The sequence below is a fragment of the Physeter macrocephalus genome, chromosome 21 (genome assembly GCF_002837175.3).
Source record: "Physeter macrocephalus isolate SW-GA chromosome 21, ASM283717v5, whole genome shotgun sequence".
Lineage (NCBI taxonomy): Eukaryota > Metazoa > Chordata > Mammalia > Artiodactyla > Physeteridae > Physeter > Physeter macrocephalus.
This window is the reverse complement of record NC_041234.1, coordinates 5,125,544-5,144,317: the sequence shown is the minus strand read 5'-3', so window position 1 is coordinate 5,144,317 and position 18,774 is coordinate 5,125,544. Positions and strand designations below refer to the sequence as shown.

Sequence of the window (18,774 nt, the reverse complement as noted above, 5' to 3'; positions counted from 1 at the left end):
GGCGGACTCTCAACCACTGCGCCACCAGGGAAGCCCCCAGATTTCTTTTTTTGGGATTGGCTCATGTGCTTGTAGCGTCTGGCAAGTCCTAAATCTGTAAGGCAGGCTGGCAGGCTGGAAACTCAGGCAGGAGTTGATGCTCCAGTTCTTGAGACAGAATTTTTCTCTGAGAAACTTGTTTTTGCTCTAAGACCTTCAACCAATTAGATGAGGCCCACCCACATTATCAAAAGTAATCTCCTTTACTTAAAGTCAACTGATTGTAGATGTTAACCATATCTACAAAATACCTGCACAGCAGCACCTAGACTAGTGTGTGATTGAATAACTGGGTACTATACCTAGCCAAGGTGACACATAAAACTAACCATCACAGTGAGGATGGAAAAACAAGAACTTAGTCAGCTTTTTCTTAACTCTAAAACTTATTTCTATCTCTAAGCATTTTTTATTCTTTCAGAAACCTTTACTCAAACATCTCTTCTAGTCCATTATGTGCTTCCTATCTATTAAAATCCAATAAGCCCCTTTCCTATTAATTCCGCCAAGAGGGATTTATCCCTTGAATTCAATGATAGTTCAAAAATTTGAAATCAATCAATGTGATAACCCACATGAACAGAATGAAGGATAAAAATCACATAGCTCAATAGATGCAGAAAAACCATTTGAAAAATTTAACACCCTTTCATGATTAAAAAAAAAAAACTCCCAACAAAGTAGGAATAGAATAGAAAAAAGAATAGAAATTACCTCAACATAATAAAGGCCATATATGAAAAGCCCATAGCTAATATCATGCTCATTGGTAGAAAACTGAAAATATTATCCTCTAAGATAAGGAACAATGCACTCTTACCTCTTCTATTCAACATAGTACTGGAAGTCCTAGCCAGAGCAAATATATAAGAAAAGAAATAAATTGTGTCCAAATTAGGAAAAAAGAAGTAAAATTATCTCTGTTCACAGATGATGTGATCTTATATGTATAAAACTCTAAAAACACTACAAAAAAACTGTTAGAAGTAATAAGCTAATTCAGTAATGTTACAGTTTACAAAATCAACATACAAAAATCAATTGCATTTTTATATATTAACAATGAACAATCAGAAAAGGAAACTAAAAGAACAATTGTATTTACAATAGCAAAAAGGAAGAAAAAAAGAAAATAATTAAGATTAAACTTAACCATAAGGTGAAAGACTTTACAATGAAAACTATAAAACATTGATGAAAGAAATTAAAGAAGACACAAATAAATGGAAAGACATCCCATGTTCATGGATTGGAAGACTTAGTATTGTTAAATGTCCATACCACCTAAACTTATCTACAGATTAAACACAATCTTTTTCAAAAACTCAATGGCATTTTTGTACAGAAATAGAAAAAAAAAACCAAAACAATCCTTACATTAATATGGAACCTCAAAGGATCCCAAATAGCCAAGACAATCTTGGGAAAGAACAAAGCTGGAGACATCACACATTCTGATTTCAAAACATATTATAAAGCTACAGTAATCCAAACAATATGGTACTGGCATAAAGACAGACATATATAGACCAATGGAACAAAATAGAAAGCTCAGAAATAAACCTGTGCATATAAGGTGAATTGATCTTTGACAAGGGTACCAAGACAACACAATGGGGAAAAGGTCATTTGTTCAACAAATGGTGTTGGGGGAACTAGATATCCACATGGAAAAGAATGAAACTAGACCCTTATCTTACACCATGCATGAAAATCAACTTAAAATGAATTAAAGACTTGAATGTGAGACCTGAAACTGAAACTGTAAAACCCATAGAAGAAAACATAGGGAATTAGCTTCATGAAATTGGAATTGGCAATGATTTCTTGAATACAACACCAAAAGCACAGACAATAAAAGCAAAAATAGACAAGTCGGACTACATCAAACTAAAAGGCTTCTTTGCAGCAAAGGAAATAATCAACAAAGTGAAAAGGCAACCTATGGAATGGGAGAAAATGATGCAAACCAAAATATATATGATAGAGGGTTAATATCCAAAAAATATAAGGAACTCCTACAACTCAATAGCAAGGAACACCGAATAACCTGATTAAAAATGAGCAAAGGACTTGATTAGACATTTCTCCAAAGAAGACATACATATGGCTAACAGGTATATGTAAAGATGCTCAACATCACTAAACATCAGGGAAATGCAAATCAAAATCACAATGAGATATCACTTCATAACTTTTAGGATGGCCATTATCTAAAACAAAACAAAATAAAATAACAACCAAAAGTAAGAAGTGTTATCGAGAATGTGGGAACACTTGTACACTGTTGGTGGGAATGTAAAAATGGTGCAGCCACTGGGAAAAACAGTATGGAGGTTCCTTAAAAAATTAAAAATAGAAATACCATATGATCCAGTTACCCCATTTCTGGGTATTTATCCAAAAGAGTTGAAAACAGAATGTTGAAGAGATATTTGGACTTCTATGTTCATTGCAGCATTATTCACAATAGCCATAATGTAGAAGCAACCTAGATGTCCATCACCAGATGAATGGGTAATGTGGTGTATACATACAATGAAATATTACTCAGGCTTAAAAAAAAAGGAAATCTTGTCATATGTGACAACATGGATAGACCTTGAGGACATTGTGCTAAGTGTAATAGTCCAGTCAGAGAAGGAAAAATACTGCACAATTCCACTTATATGAGGTATCTAAAATAGTCCAGGTATGGAAAGCTGGTTCAATGCCTGAAAATCAATCAATGTAATCCACCATATCAAAAGGCTAGTGAACAAAAATATTATCATATCAATTGATGCAGAAAACGCTTTTGAAGAAAACCAATACCCATACATGAAAAAGAAACCTTTCAGCAAGTTAGGAATAAAGGGGAACTACCTTAAATTGATAAAGAGAATCCACAAAAAGTCTACAGCTAACTTCATACTTTATGGTGAGTGAATGGCTGCTTTCCCCCTAACATCAGGAATGTGGCAAAGATGACCACTCTCACCATTCTCATTCAACATAATACTAGATGTTCTAGCCACTGCAATTAGGCAAGAAAGAAAAATAAAAGCCATTCAGATTAGGCAGAAAGAAATACAGCTATCTCTATTTGCAGTTGATTTTCTATGTAGGATATCCCAAGGAATCTACAAAAGCACTCAGAGAACTAATAAGTTAATTCAGTAATGTTATAGGATACAAGAATCAACCACATTTCTATCGATTAAGAGTAAACTTGTAGAAACCAAAATTAAAAACAAAATACCATTTATAATTCCTCAGTGAAAATGAAATACTTAAGTATAAACTAAATAAAAGGTGTAAAGGACATGTATTCTGAAAAATTATAAAATGTTTATGAAAGAAATCAAAGAAGACCTAAATAAATGGAGAGACATACTGTGTTTATTTATCAAAAGACTCACCACAGCAACTGTCAGTTCTCCTTAAATTGATATGTAGGTTTAATGCAATTCACAGTGAGGATTTTTGTGGAAATAAGCAAGCATATTTTAAAATTTATATGGAAAGGACAAGTTATCGAATAGCTAAAACAGTCTTGAAAAAGAAGAATTAAGTGGAAAGAATCACTCTACCTAATTTAAGGTTTACTATATAGCTAGAGTAATAAAGAAGTGTAGTATTGGTGGAGGGATAGACACATAGGTCAGTGGAACAGAATACAGATCCCAGAAATAGAGCCCCACATATATGCCCTACGGATTTTTGACAGAGTTTCAAAAGCAATTCAAAGGAGGAAGAATAGCCTTTTCAACAAACAGTGCTGGAACATTTAGACATCCATGGGTGGGGGGGAAAGAACCTTGACCCAAACTTCATACTTTACACAGAAATTAACTCCAAATAGATCACAGACTTCTTAAAGGTAAAATGTAAAACTAGATATCTTTTAGAAGTAAACATAGGAAAAAACCTTTGGCATCTAAGGCTAGGCAAAGTCTTCTTAGACTTGACACCAAAAATATGACCCATAAAAGGAAAAATTGATAAACTGAACAAAATAAAAAACTTTTCTCTGTGAAAAACCATGTGAAGAGGATGAAAAGATATGCTAAGGAGTGGGAGAAAAATTTTGAAAACCACAAATTTGGAAAAGGACTTGTATCCAGAATGTATAAAGAACTATCAAAAACACAATAGTAAAAAACCATCCAATTAGAAAATGAGTAACTGACATGAACAGACATTTCACCAAAGAAGATATATGGATAGCATATAAATGTATGAAAGATGTCCAACTTCATTAGCCATTAGAGAAATTTGAATTAAAACTACAATGAGATATTACTACATCATATTAGAATGGCTAAAATTAAAAAATAGTGACAACACCAAACGGTGGCAGGTATGAGTAGAAACTGGATCAGTCATAAATTGCTGGTGGAAATATGAAATTGTTCAGCCAATCTGGAAAACAGTTCAGCAGTTCTGTAGAAAAACTAAACATATATATAGCATACAACCCAGCAATTGTACTTTTGGGCATTTATCCCAGAGAAATGGAAATTTGTTTTTACACAAAAACCTGTACACAAATGTTCACAATAGCCTTATTTGTAATAGCCCCAAAATGAAAACAACCTTGATGTCCTTCAACGGGTGAATGGTTAAACCAGCTATGGTACACCCATACCATGGAATACTACTCAACAATAAAAAGGAATGAACTACTGATACGTCCTGGATGGATCTCCAGACAGATCTGCTGAGTGAAAAAAAGCCAGTCTCAAAAGGTTACATGCATACTGCATCATTCCATTTATGTAACATTCTTGAAATGACAAAGGAATAAAGAACAGATTAGTGGTTGCCAGCTGTTAGAGACTGGGGCAGAGAATGGGAGGGAAGTAGGTACAGTTATAAAAGGGTATCCTTGTGGTGATCAAACTATTATGTATCTTGACTGTGGTGATGAACCCATGATTCTACACATGTGATATTGCATAGAGGTAAATATATACATATATATCTCTATATATAGATATACTCACAAATGAGTGCATGTAAAACTAATAAAATCTTAATAAAACAGAAAGATTCTATGAATATCAAGATCCTGGTTGTAATATGGTACTATAGTTATGCAAGGCGTTACTATTGGGGGAAACTGGGAGAAGAGTATATGGAATCTTTCTATATTATTTCTTATAACTTTATTTGAACAAAATGTTAAAAAATAAAGAAGAGATTGGGTAGATTAAACAATGTTAGAAACAAAAATGGGACGAAACATCAGAGATCAAACACATCAGAGATTAAAAATGGTAAGAGATTTTATGATCAACTTTATGCTCATATATTTGAAAACTTAGATAAAACAGATAATCCCCCAGAAAATATAACATTAAAACTGACTAAACAGAAAACAGAAAACTTGAATAAACAGTCATTAAAGAATCTGAGTCAGTAGCTAAAGAGTCCCTCCCACACAAGCACAAAACACTCGGCCTAACTGATTTTATGGGTGAATTCTACCAAACATTCAAGAAACATAGAATTCCAATCTTCTGTAGACTCCCCAGGCAATAGGAAATGAGGGAACACTCAATTATTTTATTTAGGCTAATATAATCTTCATACAAAAAACAGACCTGGGCATTTTAAGAAAGGGAAATTGCTGGCCAATCTCACTAATTAATACAAATGCAAACATCCTAAATAAAATATTATCAATACTATTTCACTAATTATAAAATATTATCAAGAATATCTTGCTTAGGATGTTTGCATTTTAATGTCTTAAAATATGCGACACAACTAGGTTGGGTTTAACTCAGGCATAAAAGTGTAACTAGTAAATTGAATAAGTAGGACTCATGGGATTATAATCAGAAAATAACTTTGATTTCCCTACTGCCAATGTAAGTCTACTCTGTGGGATTAGATCTTTTCTCTTGGATCAAAAGTAAGACAGTTCCATGATTCTTGTGTATTTTGGTCATGTTTTATCACAGAAGAGTCTCAGTTTAATTAATGTATTGGTTATAATTAAAGCCTTAGTATTTCTTTAAAGTTGTATTTTCTTCCATCTCTCACCTAGGTGTACTGTGGGCTGGGTGGTTGAAATGAGAAAGGAGATGTGGCCAGTACCTTCTTAGTTTCTCCATAGAGTGCTTCTAACCTTTCTCTGCTATATTGCTTATGTGGGTTTGTGACCCTTCTAGAACTGTACCATAGAAGGAGATAGGTGAGAAGAGGAAGAAGAATAAGTTCTTTCTTGATTAATTCTTCCATGAACCAGGATCAATATTATTAGAGCCTAGCTGGTGTTTAAAACCAATGTATTTTCTTATGGGGTACTCCTATGGGCTTTTCTGAGACCTTCCTATCCTTCATATTTCTCAAGTGAAGTTGACAACAAGTGTACTGTGTCTTCTCAGATCTGGATGACGTATATCAAACCTTCAAGTAGTTCCATTGAAGCTCCTTTCCCTAGGCTTAAGGTGAATGTGAGCCCAGCTCCCACACCCTTCCACTGGGAGAACTTTAGAGGCACAGAATGTCTACAGCTTTCTTCCGATTCCTCTCCTAATTTCCAAGCCCTTCCTTGGCCTCTCCACCTTCTATTACATGTGGGGATTGGCACTCAGCTAAGGGTCACAAAACCAGTTTGCAACTACCTCCTTTACAAGACCAGCATGGTGGTCTCACACCTCACATTGGAATGTGTTGTTTATTGTTGGGGCCTCAGCCAAAACTGAGACTGAAATTGTTTCATTTTAAGATCTTGTTTCACAATATTGGTATACCATTAGGAAAATCCATTAATGTAATTCAACACAGTAAACAAAGGATAAAAATATATTATTATTTCAATAGAAGCAGAAGAATCATTTGATAGAATTTAATATTTATTTATGACTTAGAAATCTCTTACAAACTAGCAATACAAAAGAATTATTATTACTTTTTTGGCTGCGCGGCTTGCAGGATCTTTGTTCTTGAACCAGGGATCGAACCCATGCCCCCTGCAGTGGAAGCACAGAGTCCTAACCACTGGACCACCAGGGAATTCCCCAAAAGAATTTCTTAACCTGATTAAGAGTATCTATCAAAAACTTCCATAGTAAACACCATACTTAATGGTTTAATGCTAGGAGTCTTATTTTTAAAATAAGGATCAAGACAAGGATACCATTATCTTTACTTCATTTCAACATTTCACTGGAGATTCTATCCAGCATGGTAAGACAAGAATTTTTTAAAAAGAGAAAAAAATTTATTAGAATAAGAAAGGAATAAAACTACCACTATATATTGAATATGCAATTGTCCATACAGAAGATCCAAGAAAACCTATAGAAAAATTATTAGAGTTGATAAGAAAGTTTAGCAAATTCACTAAAGATAAGCTCAATATGTGAAAATTGATTTTATTTCTATCCATTAGTAACAAAGTTAGACAGAATTGTGATTTTTTTTAAAAGGTGCCATTTTCAACAGCAGTTTAAAAAGAAAACCAGTAACAGATCTAACAAAGGATATACATGACCTCTATGGAGAAAAATTATAAACTGTTATTATAAGACTTTAAGAAAAACCCAAGGAAATGGTGAGAAATACCATGTTTATGGAGAAGACTCCATAATCATGAATATGTTAATTGTCCCAAAATCAATCTGAGAATTTAGTGCAATCCCAATCAGAAGACATTCATGGGAATAATAAACCCAAATTTGGGGGTGGGGGAAATGTGAGAAAGGACATTATTTTACAATATTTCTTAATCTAGGTAGTTGATATACAGGTATTCATTATGTTCTTTTCTCATTTTTTTTTGGTATTTTTGAAATATTAAGTTTAGGAAAAGGGTGCTGAGTACACAACTTTGGCATTGCACTGGTGTCTACAAGCCAGTCTCACACCAATAATTGATAATTTGGTATGGATTCCTATCTATGTGCATTTACACACTGGATTCTCTATGTTTTACTCCTATGTGACTTGAAGCAGGTAATTGATACTCCTAAACCCTCAGTTTTCCACATCTATGAAATGTGGTTGTCATAAGCAATTTAAAATTTCTAAAAAGTTTAAAATAAGAAGATAAGTTATGCTCTCAGTAAATTTTAGTTTGTTTCTCTATAAGAGAAGATTGTCAATCTGGTTCAGAAAGTGAAGCATCTGGGAATCATAGTGCCCTTTGAGAAACACCACGAAATTCTGACATATATAACTCAATCTTGTGAAGTAGGAGAAGTTTTACTCAAAGTAAACGTGGCATATGTTTGCAGTATATGACCACAACCACACATGTAAATAAAAAGTTTCTAAATTACTGCACTAGTCTGCATTTGCTGCCACATCAATAATTTTGTCATCTGCTAGTGCTCCCAGCAGCCAGTATGAGGAAAATTTATGGATGGAATTATAAGATTGAAAAATTCCCATCTGTTAGTCTAACTGCCCCCCCACCTCACCCCATGCATTGAGGAAAGAGCACCAGTATTGGAGTTTAGTTGAAAAACCTTTAATTATTCTTATGGGAAAAAAATCCCTGGGATGCAAAGCAAACAGAACATTGAAGAGGAAGGCCTAGTGGCTCCACCCAGCAGAATGAAAACATCTTCAAAGACTCCTATCAGTTTAATCAACATGACAAATCTTTCTTTAAAAGGTTTCTGGCTTATTAGTCTTTATTATCAGATACTAGGTCAGACATTCCTTCATTTAAATTTAGAAGTACTGTTTTAAAATTCAAATCAGAAACTGTTTGAAATACTCACATCATCTGACCTAAGTTTGAAATGATATATGCACAGAGCACATTCAGATAGTGATCTGTATCAAGTGGGAATCATAAAGACTGCTCCTTAAAGTAGGACTGCCCAAGCATTCTAGATTTTGTTGTGTATGTATTTTAATTAATTTACAAAGATCCTTGTACATGAAGCCTTGCTGATGCCTAGACCTTCCCATTAGGACTTGAGATGAATCGACTACTGAAAGAAAATAGATGTTCCCATCTATCCTTCCTCCACAGACTGACCAGACCCTATTAAGACAAGAACAGACAATCTTCTTTCACAAGGTTTTTCAGGAAGTTATTGATTAATTAATACAACAGTATTTAGTGAGGACCTATTAGGTTAAATCATTGTTCTAGACACTGGAGATACAGCAGTGAACAAAAGTTGTGTAGTTTAATGCTAGTTAGTGGTAAGTGTTATGAAAAAGAAATTAATCAGTGCATGAGAATAGAATTATGGGTGATGCCATTTAAGATAGAGTGACATTTGAGCAGAGACCTGAATGAAGTGAGAGAGTTAGTCATGTGAATATATTGAGAAAGACAGTCTCTGAGAGGAGAGAATGTCAAGGTCCTTAGTTGGGAACATGTTTGTTGTGATAGAAGAAGAACAGGAGGCCAGTGTCTGGTTTGAGCTTAGTGAAAAAGAGAGCTACTGTCAGGAAATGAGGACAGAGAAATATTCAGAGGCCGTAAAGTGAAAGGCTTTGTAGGCTACAATAAAGACTTTAGATTTTATTCTAAGTGTGTTGGAAAACCACTGGAAGGTTTTGAACATGGGAAAGACATACACTGACATATATTTTTATAAGGGTCTTCCTGGAAACTATAGGAGAATGAAATGTAAAGAGATAAGAGTACAAGGTGGAAGGCTACTGCAGTAATCTAGATGAGAAATCATGGTGGCCGGGACCTGGAGTATACTGGTGGAAGTGGTGAGATGAATGGTGGTAGAAGCCACAGGATTTGCTAGTGGATTAGATGTAGTGTATAAGAGAAAGAGAGTCAAAGATGACTGCAACTTTTGTGACTTGAGCAAATGCATGAATAATGGTGCCTGTCTCAGTTTGTTTGGGCTGCTGTAACAGAATACCACAGACTGGTGGTTTATAAACAACAAAAATTTATTTCTCACAGTTCTGGAGGCTGGGAAGTCCAAGACAAAAGTGTTGGCAGATTCAGTATCTGGTGAGGGCCCACTTCCTGGTTCATAAACAGCTGTCTTCTTGCTGTGTCCTCACATGACAGAAGGGGTGAGGGACCTCTCCCTGGTCTCTTTCATAAGTATACTAATCCCATTTATGAAGGTTCCACTCTCATGACCTAATCACCTCCCAAAGGCACCATCTCCTAATACCATCATATTATGGGTTAGAATTTCAATATATGAGTGTTGGGGGAGACACAAATATTCAGCCTATAGCCGTGCCATTTACAGAGATGGGAAACCTTTGCTGAGATGGGAAACACTGGAGAAGGGGCAGATTTGGGGGAGGGGAAATCTAGGGTTCATTTTTTAACATGTTAATTTTGAGATCTCTAGTAGAAATCCAAGAGCAGACAATAGATATGAGACTGGCATTCAGGGGAAAGTTGGAGCTGGAGACATTTGGGAAGTATCAGTTTATAGTTTGTATTTAAAGCAATGAAATCATTTAGAGAGAGCGCATAGATCGAGACAAGGTGTATGAGGATTAAGTCTGGGGCATTATGATATATAGAAATATGGAACAAGAAAATAATAAAGAGACTCAGAAGAGGCAGCCATCAGGGAAGCAAAATCAGTTCTGGAAGCCAAGTGAAGAAAGTGTTTCATGAAGGAGAGAACAATCAACTTTGACAAATGATGCTAAGAGCTCAAGGAACATGATAATTGAGGATTGACATTGGATTTGGCAACGTGGAAGGGACTTAAAGAGGCAGATTTCATTGAAGTGTTGATAACAAAAACCATGTTGTACTGGATTCAAGGAACAGTTGGAAGACAGAAATGAAGGCTGTATGGGCAACATTTTCAAAGATTTTGGCTGTAAAATGGAGTAATGAAATGGTGAGGGAATGTTGGAACAATGGAGATTTTTAAAAATTTTATTATAGTTGATTTACAATGTTGTGTTTAGCTTCTACTGTATAGCAAAGTGACTCAGTTATACATATATATATATATATATTCTTTTGCATATTCTTTTCCATTATGGTTTATCACAGGATATTAAATATAGTTCCCTGTGCTATACAGTAGGACCTTGTTGTTTATCCATTCTATATATAATAGTTTGCATCTGCTAATCCCAAACTCGCAATCCATCCCTCCCCCACCCCCCCTACCCCATGGCAACCACATATATGTCTGTTCTCTGTGTCTGTGAGTCTGTTTTTGCTTTGTAGATATGTTCATTTGTGTCATATTTTAGATTCCACATATAAGTGATATCATGTGCTATTTGTCTTTCTCTTTCTGACTTAATTAACCTAGTATGATAATCTCTAGGTCCATTCATGATGCAGCAAATGGCATTATTTCATTCTTTTTAATGGCTGAGTAATAGTCCATTGTATTGGACTATATATATATATATATATATATATACACCAGGTCTTCTTTATCTATTCATCTGTTGATGGGCATTTAGGTTGTTTCCATGTCTTGGCTATTGTAAATAGTGCTGCTATGACCATAGGGTGCATGTATCTTTTCGAATTAGAGTTTTGTCTGGGTCTATGCCCAAGAGTGGGATTGCAGGATCATATGGCAACTCTATTTTTAGTTTTTTGAGGAACCTCCATACTGTTCTCCTTAGTGGCTGCACCGATTTACATTCCCACCAACAGTGTAAGAGGGTTCCCTTTTCTCCCCACCCTCTCCAGCGTTTGTTATTTGTAGACTTTTTAATAATGGCCATTCTGTCTGGTGTGAGGTGGTGCCTGATCGTGAAACAATGGAGATTTTTATGACCGGACTTACTACAGCATGTTTGCATGCTGATGAAAATGACAGAAGAATAGATGCTGCAGGAGAAAAGAGGGACAGTTACAGAGCTATTGTTCTTGAAGTGGTGAGAAGGATATGGTTGACAATACATCAAGATAGGAGCTAGACAGTTCATCTGTTATAACTGGAGAGAAGGCAGAGTATATGGGTGCAAATGCAATTGTTACCCAGAAAACTAGGTTTGCCTCTTGGTGGGTGTTGAGCCAAAAGAGACAATGAAGCCAAAGAGTGGGAGGAGGAAGGATTTATTACTTGCAGCAAGTAAGGAGAACACTGGAGATCTTTCCCAAAGCCAGTGTCTCCCAAACAGCAAAACTGGGGAAGTTTTAAGCTAAGGGTACATGCATATTCATGAAGGGGCTTGTGTGGTTCACAGAGTCCAAGCTTTAGTTGATTGAAGTCACGAGCGTCAGAAAAGGCCAACAACATCATCCCTTAGGTTCCAGTTGATCTGGTGGTTGAGTGCTTCAGGCTAGTCTTTACCATTGAAACAGAAATGGGGGTCTTTACAACTGATATATTATCTTTCCTATTGTTACTGCTCTTGCCTTACAACCATTTGTTTGTCATTTGTTTCTGCATTCTTTTGTCTCCTTAAGATCATTAATTACTGAAACCTGTTTAAGGACAAGCATCGTGGCCTGGCTTAGATCCCAAAATGGCTTAAGCCAAAAATGGCTTCTCTCCTGTCAAGAAAGCCATGCCTGGTTCTTTTTCTCTCAGGACCCCCTACCCTGCCTGCTTACACAATAAGATTGGAAGATGCGGTGGTGAAGGATGTGGAAGTTAGAACTCTTTCTGATTGAGTTTTTAGTGAAACAGGAAACAAAGTCATCAGCTAAAAGCGAGAAGTGGGGGAAAGTTATTGCAGTTTTAAGGCAGGAGACAATAGCATGACATAGCATCTTAGATAATGGGAGAATGATTTGACCTTTGGTAAGTATAATAAGACTGCCAGCAGCACTGAAGATCCATGTGTGGCTCATGGTCATAAATCTAAAATGAGCCCCCCTGCATACCTTTTACCAGTCATGTTCAGAAACTGAAGTGCCGGCACACTATAGGCAGCAAGATGGATTTAAACCAAAGATGAGGTTTTGTCTATGACTATAAGCTGTCCTGGTCCAATTCATGTTATTTCTCTTAAGGCCACATAAGAAGCAAGAGTGCAATGCAGTAGTTGGACTAGAAGTTTAGTGATTTGGGAAAGAAGGAGTGGCTAGAGATAAAGCTGGGGAGATAAAGATACCTCCAAGGGAGACAAAACATTTCATTTATCCCCCAGACTTTTCATATGAATCAGTCTTTTGATAACCCCCAAGTTTTATGATGATGGATTTACCACTCCCTCATCATTCAATAAATTATCCCCACCCGTAGTCCCAAAGCAAGAAGTGGCTATGGGCTTAACTATGTGAGAAGAGGAAACCAATGGTAGGAGAAAACAGTATCACCCAGTAACCCGTGAGGTCTTTAGCTGTTCTCTGGGACATCTCTCCTCTTCCTTTTCAGGTGGGACATATTTTCATATAGTAAGAAAAGGAAAGCCCAGCAAGGAAATGTATTGTCCAAATGGGTGCTAACAGAGTTTTATGGGTGTGGAGAGTGGCGTTTGTAGAATTTCTGCCTTGTTATCTAATTTTCGAAAAGTTACTTTGGGGACATTTTGTACGACAATCTTTAAACAAAAATCAATTCAAGAGAAGACCTCTCCCTGTGGAAAGATACAGAAACCATCTTTATGGTTTCTAAAATGAGCCCCCCTGCATACCTTTTACCAATCATGTTTTGTGTGTGTGTGTGTGTGTGTGTGTGTGTGTGTGTGTGTGTGTGTGTGTGTGTGTGTGTGTGTGTGACAGAGAGAGAGGGAGAAAGAGAGAGGGATAGCAGGCATAGATTCCAGCAGAGGCAGCTGTTGGCAATAGGTTGTGGCATATAACTCTGCAGACTGCCCTACACCCACCAGCACGGCTCTCTGTGAATTCTCCAGAAAACACTCTGTGTGTGATAGGCTCCCTTTGTCAGACTCTGCACATTGGCAGCTGTGTTGTTGAATTTTGTAATTATACAAATGATGACAGCAGCCCAAACAGCTTCCCATGTTTTCCAGTTCTTCCTTAAGGAAAACGGGCGAGCATTTCCTGTTACATAGAATCATACATAGAATCTAGGCTCTTAGTGGAGATTTTCAGGGTCTGTATTATAAGGAACCATGTTATGCTGGACCTTAGTAACCAAATTAATGAACCTGGATCTTATCCTAAAAGTAACAGTAAGAGGGCAAATAATGGAAGTCTTTTTTTTATTTTTGGCTTAAAATATTGATCTATTATTTCTCACGATTCTGTGGGTTGATTGGGCTGTTCTGCTGGACTCACTTCTGAAGTGGCATTCTGTTGTAAGGTTGGCTGGACAGGAAGGTCTGAGATGGCCTCAGTCATATGCCTGGCAGTTGGTGCTGGCCTGTTACCATCCATGTGGGTTCTCATCCTCTAGTAGGCTAAACTGGTTTCCTTCGGAAGCCTCAGGGCAGTGTTCAAGATGGGGAAGGTGCAAGTTGCATGGCCTCTTAAAGCTGAGGCTTTGGAACTCATAAAGAAATCACTTCTGCCACATTCCATTGGTCAATCAAGTCCCAAGTCCAGCTCAGATTTAAAAGGGTAGATAAATATACCGAATCTCTGTGTAGGAGGAAGGGCAAAGTCACATCGCAAAGGGGCAGGCATACTGCAATGGGAGAATTTTGTGACTGTTAAAAAAACTGACCACACCAAAAAACACTACTGGAATTCCAGGAAACCCACTTTGGGAAATGTCATTCTAGGCTGAGTGACTGTTCCCCCCCTAAAAAAGCTATTCCCCCAAGAGAGTACATATCAATACATGTGATTGTTTAATTTCATTTTATAATCATATTGTGGTCCTAGATCTCATTCATTGGAATTACAAGTGTTCTTTAATTTAGTTATCTTACTTTACTAATTGCCAATGTTTTCCTGGGGTAACTCCAATAATTCCTCACTTGTTTTTGTAAGCCAAGAACAAAAAAGTCTTAAACTGAAAAAAAAATATTGTGCTTATTTTCTTTTCCAAAGTATTAGCAGCAGAATCAGAGCTATGCTGGTCACATGTAGCATAACTGGGGGAGACATCTTCATGCAAAGTAGTTAACAGTCTGTCTCCTCTGCTGCACAGACCTGCGTGAGTGCGTAGTCCAGATCCAGGTCCTGAAACTGTCTCCCTGTTAGCGGGTGTGCTAAGGTATTTTGCTTTAGGATCCTTTCTAGCATCAGAAATGGAGGCAGAGACTACACTGTTTAGAAAGATTGCATTCATGAAGATCCTTACACTTGATATCTTTAAGAAGATGATTTTCATGTGACTTCTTCTGAGGTTTGCAATCTACCCCTTTCCTTTAGTTTATGGACTCTTTCATTAATTATAAGCTTCAATCTGTAGTTGTGCTTCTCCCAGACTTTTCAGATGCCAAAGAAAGGCCATCACCAACTGCTTGAGCTTGATGGCGTACTGTAGCAGATGCTAAGGAGTGGCTCACTCTTCTATTCCAACCTTTTTCTAGTGTGCCTTTTTGTACTTCAAAGACTGTAAAACTCCCTTGCAGCTAGGATTCTGAATGTGATTTGTGCTCCACCAATTAAATACTCTTGTGTGAAACCTGAATTGGGAAATGAGTTAAGTGGGAAGAGAGGCAGCATGTAAGGCATCCCTGTGGATTGTGACATGGGCTATAGGATTCTGGAACTGACAGCTGTGATTTCCTGATTCTGCAGCAGCTCCTTTGGTAGCCCAGTCCTGTGGGGCTTTGGGGAGCTGTCCCTTGAATCTCAATCTAGAATTTTTCCTCAGTGTTGATGTCTTCCATAGAGTTATGGGTTCTACTGCATGAGAAGAGAGAAGACACCAATGAGAGAAGGCAGAATGACCCCTAACCCAAGAGGTCTTTAGCTGTTCGCCAGGGCATTGCTTCAGTTTCTGTTCCCTTGGGGCACAGAGCTGGGTGGAGAAGGGGTAAAAGGGATTTGGAGAGGCAAATGGAAGATAGTAGCACAATAATTAGGTCGAATGATCCAGCCAATCCTTGGGTTTTACCTGGTTTTACACCTGCTCTCACTGGCATTCAGTGTAGGAGGTTTGCTCTGAAATATTCCTTTGTAAAACATGCTGGATACTATGCTGTAATACTTACATACCTATTTCAGTTAAGTAAATCATTAAGGTGACTTTATAAAATGGGTATCATTATCACAACCTTACAGATGAGCAAATTTCCTGAGAGGAATTGGAATTGATGGGATTTGAACTTAGGTTTGTGTGGTTTTAAAGCCTAAGATTTTCTAGAAAGTCATGCCACCTTAGAGAGAGTGAGAGAGAGACAGAGACACACACAGAGAGAGGGAGACTCTGAAAAGGCACCAGGCAACCCCTTTGTCCTAGCAAACACAGATTTCACAAGACATTGCCTCTGTTTCCTCAGTATCAGCCACCATGAATAACACAGCCAGCTATCATTTTACATGTTGCAGCCTCTGGATTACTTCAAAGAACGTCTCAGGCATATTTCCTGAGGATTTGAAAGTAGCCACACTCTGGGTTTTTTTGAACTACGTAATGATTCCCTTGGATTAGGGCAATTTTCTACATTTCACATCAGCTTTTCCAATGTAGTTGATATAAAATACTTTTTTTCTCAGTTCAGCAGGACCATTGCAGTTGGTCTTTAGATAAGGCTGGGTTTTAGGTGAAAAAGGTGCCCTCCCTTGTCATAATACAATAAAAATTAGGATATATTATGCCAATTGACTTTAATGTTTATGTCTTGACATAATAATTTCATTTATAGGCATATAAACCAAGAAAATAACCTGAACTAAAGAAAAGCTTTATGCTCATATACATTTGTTATAACATTATTTGTAGTGGTGAAAAACTAGAAACAACCTATGTAGCTAACACTAGAAGGATAGTTCAATCAACCATTAAGATTATGCTTATGAGGAAATTATGATAGAATTGAAAAGTACTTGTTATATTATTAAGAGGAAAAGGACTCATAGAAGTCATATATGTAGTCTAATCAAACCATTTTTAAAGAAAAATACACAAAAATCTATACACAGGAAAATATCTGGCAATATACTACAATAATGGCTCCCAACTTTTCATGTATGAGAACGCTTATCAAAAACTCATCATAGTTTTCTGGCTGCAATCAAGATGGAATAGTCCCATTCCTCCCAGGTCCTCTCTTTTATACCTAAAAATCCCTGGACGTAACATAACAAACAAGCTTAGGAAGACTGAAAGGTGGAAAAAAGACAGACTGCCTAAGGACCTTGGGGCTGCAAGTAAGACACAGTGGTGAAGTTCCCTGGGTTTTCTTATTGTCTCCCATGGGCCATAGTTGAATTCATGACTAAGTTATCTTCAGCCTTAGAATGTGTTCTGATAATGCATCAAAGAGTGGATTGTTTTGGAGTTACACAAATTTGGTATGAGGATCACTGGTGATCCATAATGGTCCTTATAGTCCTATAGTATGAATGTTCTATAAATTAACAATGACCATGTTTTTATTTCCTTAGAAAATCATTGGTCTCTTTAAGGGACAGTCACGTGCCAGCTACCACCCCCCCGACTCCTTGCACACACATAACAGTCATGGCTAATTTAACAATCACTGGGCAACCAGTATTAATTGATTAGTGTCATATGACAAGGTGACCATACATCCCAATTTGCCCAGAACAGTACCTGTTGTCTTGGCCTAATTATTAACAATGCCTCTTTCACTCTCATATAAGTGTCCTGGATTGGATGATGCCTAACTGTGCATAACTAATCTATTGTAATTAGCTCTGCTCAAAGATTGAGTATATTAGATTTTCACTCTCCACCATTTGAACTGAAAAATGAAATTAGATTCCTATGATTAACAGTGAAGCCTAAAACTGAAAATTCATGAAGTAGAGAGAAGTGGGAGGGTCATGATAGGCCATGAGTGAGTCAACATTATGAGTAATTCAAATTTATGAATAAGTAGGAACTCTGAAGTTGAGGAAAGATCTACAGAAGGCAGGGTGAGAAATTAGTTTGGAGGGGAGAGGAGAAGAGACTCACAAAGAAAACCAACATGTTTTATGTAATGATAGAACCTTATGGTGAACACTCATGAGTTCCCAATGCCAAACCCATTTTCCATGAGACTGAGTCTCATTTCAGTGCCAGTTCTTGGATTCTTAGAAGGTCATTTCTTCCTTACTGATTATCTTAGTTTAAGTTTCCCCTGGAAGCAGACCTTAGGACAAGAATTTCAGTGAAGGTGATTTATTTGGGAAGTGGTCCCACGAAGCACTGGTAGTGGGATGCAGAACTGAGACAGAGAAGGGAAGAAAGCCAATATAGGCATTTTCACGAGCATATTACTGCTGTAGACAACTGGGACTTATTCATGCTGGGGGCTCCCAGAAGACAGCATAAAGGACAATTCGGTTGTTCGCTCAAGGGGAAATGAAGCAAAGATATTTATTCACCACACTCAATCATCATTGGTAGATGGCTACTCCCAGGAATGGTAATTCCTTGGCACTTCTGGCGTGCTCCTTGCATGGGCTGGGCATGCTCCTGTGGCCAGAGGAAACTCTCAGGCAGATAATCCCACATGCTTGAAATAAGAACCATTAATGGGAACACTGAGTACCAGTGTTTCAGGTAGTCTGAATGTGTTTCTGCTTATCACTACAGAAATTGCCTAAGACAGTCTCCAGTCATTTATTTATTTTATTCTTGTACTTCCAAAATATGAACTGAGCAGTATCTGCCATACTGTTAGATTTTATGAGTTTAACTGGGATAACGGAAATAAGTAGTACAGATCACTTTGCAGGGATATTTGACCCCACAATAGTGGCCTCTTAGTTTGTACAATATGTGAAAAATACTGATGTATTAGGATGAACAAGAGTGATGTTTATCCTTT

At 37.1% G+C, this 18,774-nt stretch overlaps 1 pseudogene; it reads right to left on the bottom strand.

Annotated features, from left to right (window-relative positions):
* The window catches only part of LOC102985095 (40S ribosomal protein S15-like), a 62,738-nt pseudogene extending 48,484 nt beyond the window's left edge, over positions 1-14,254 (bottom strand).
* Between the last annotated feature and the right edge of the window lie 4,520 nt (positions 14,255-18,774).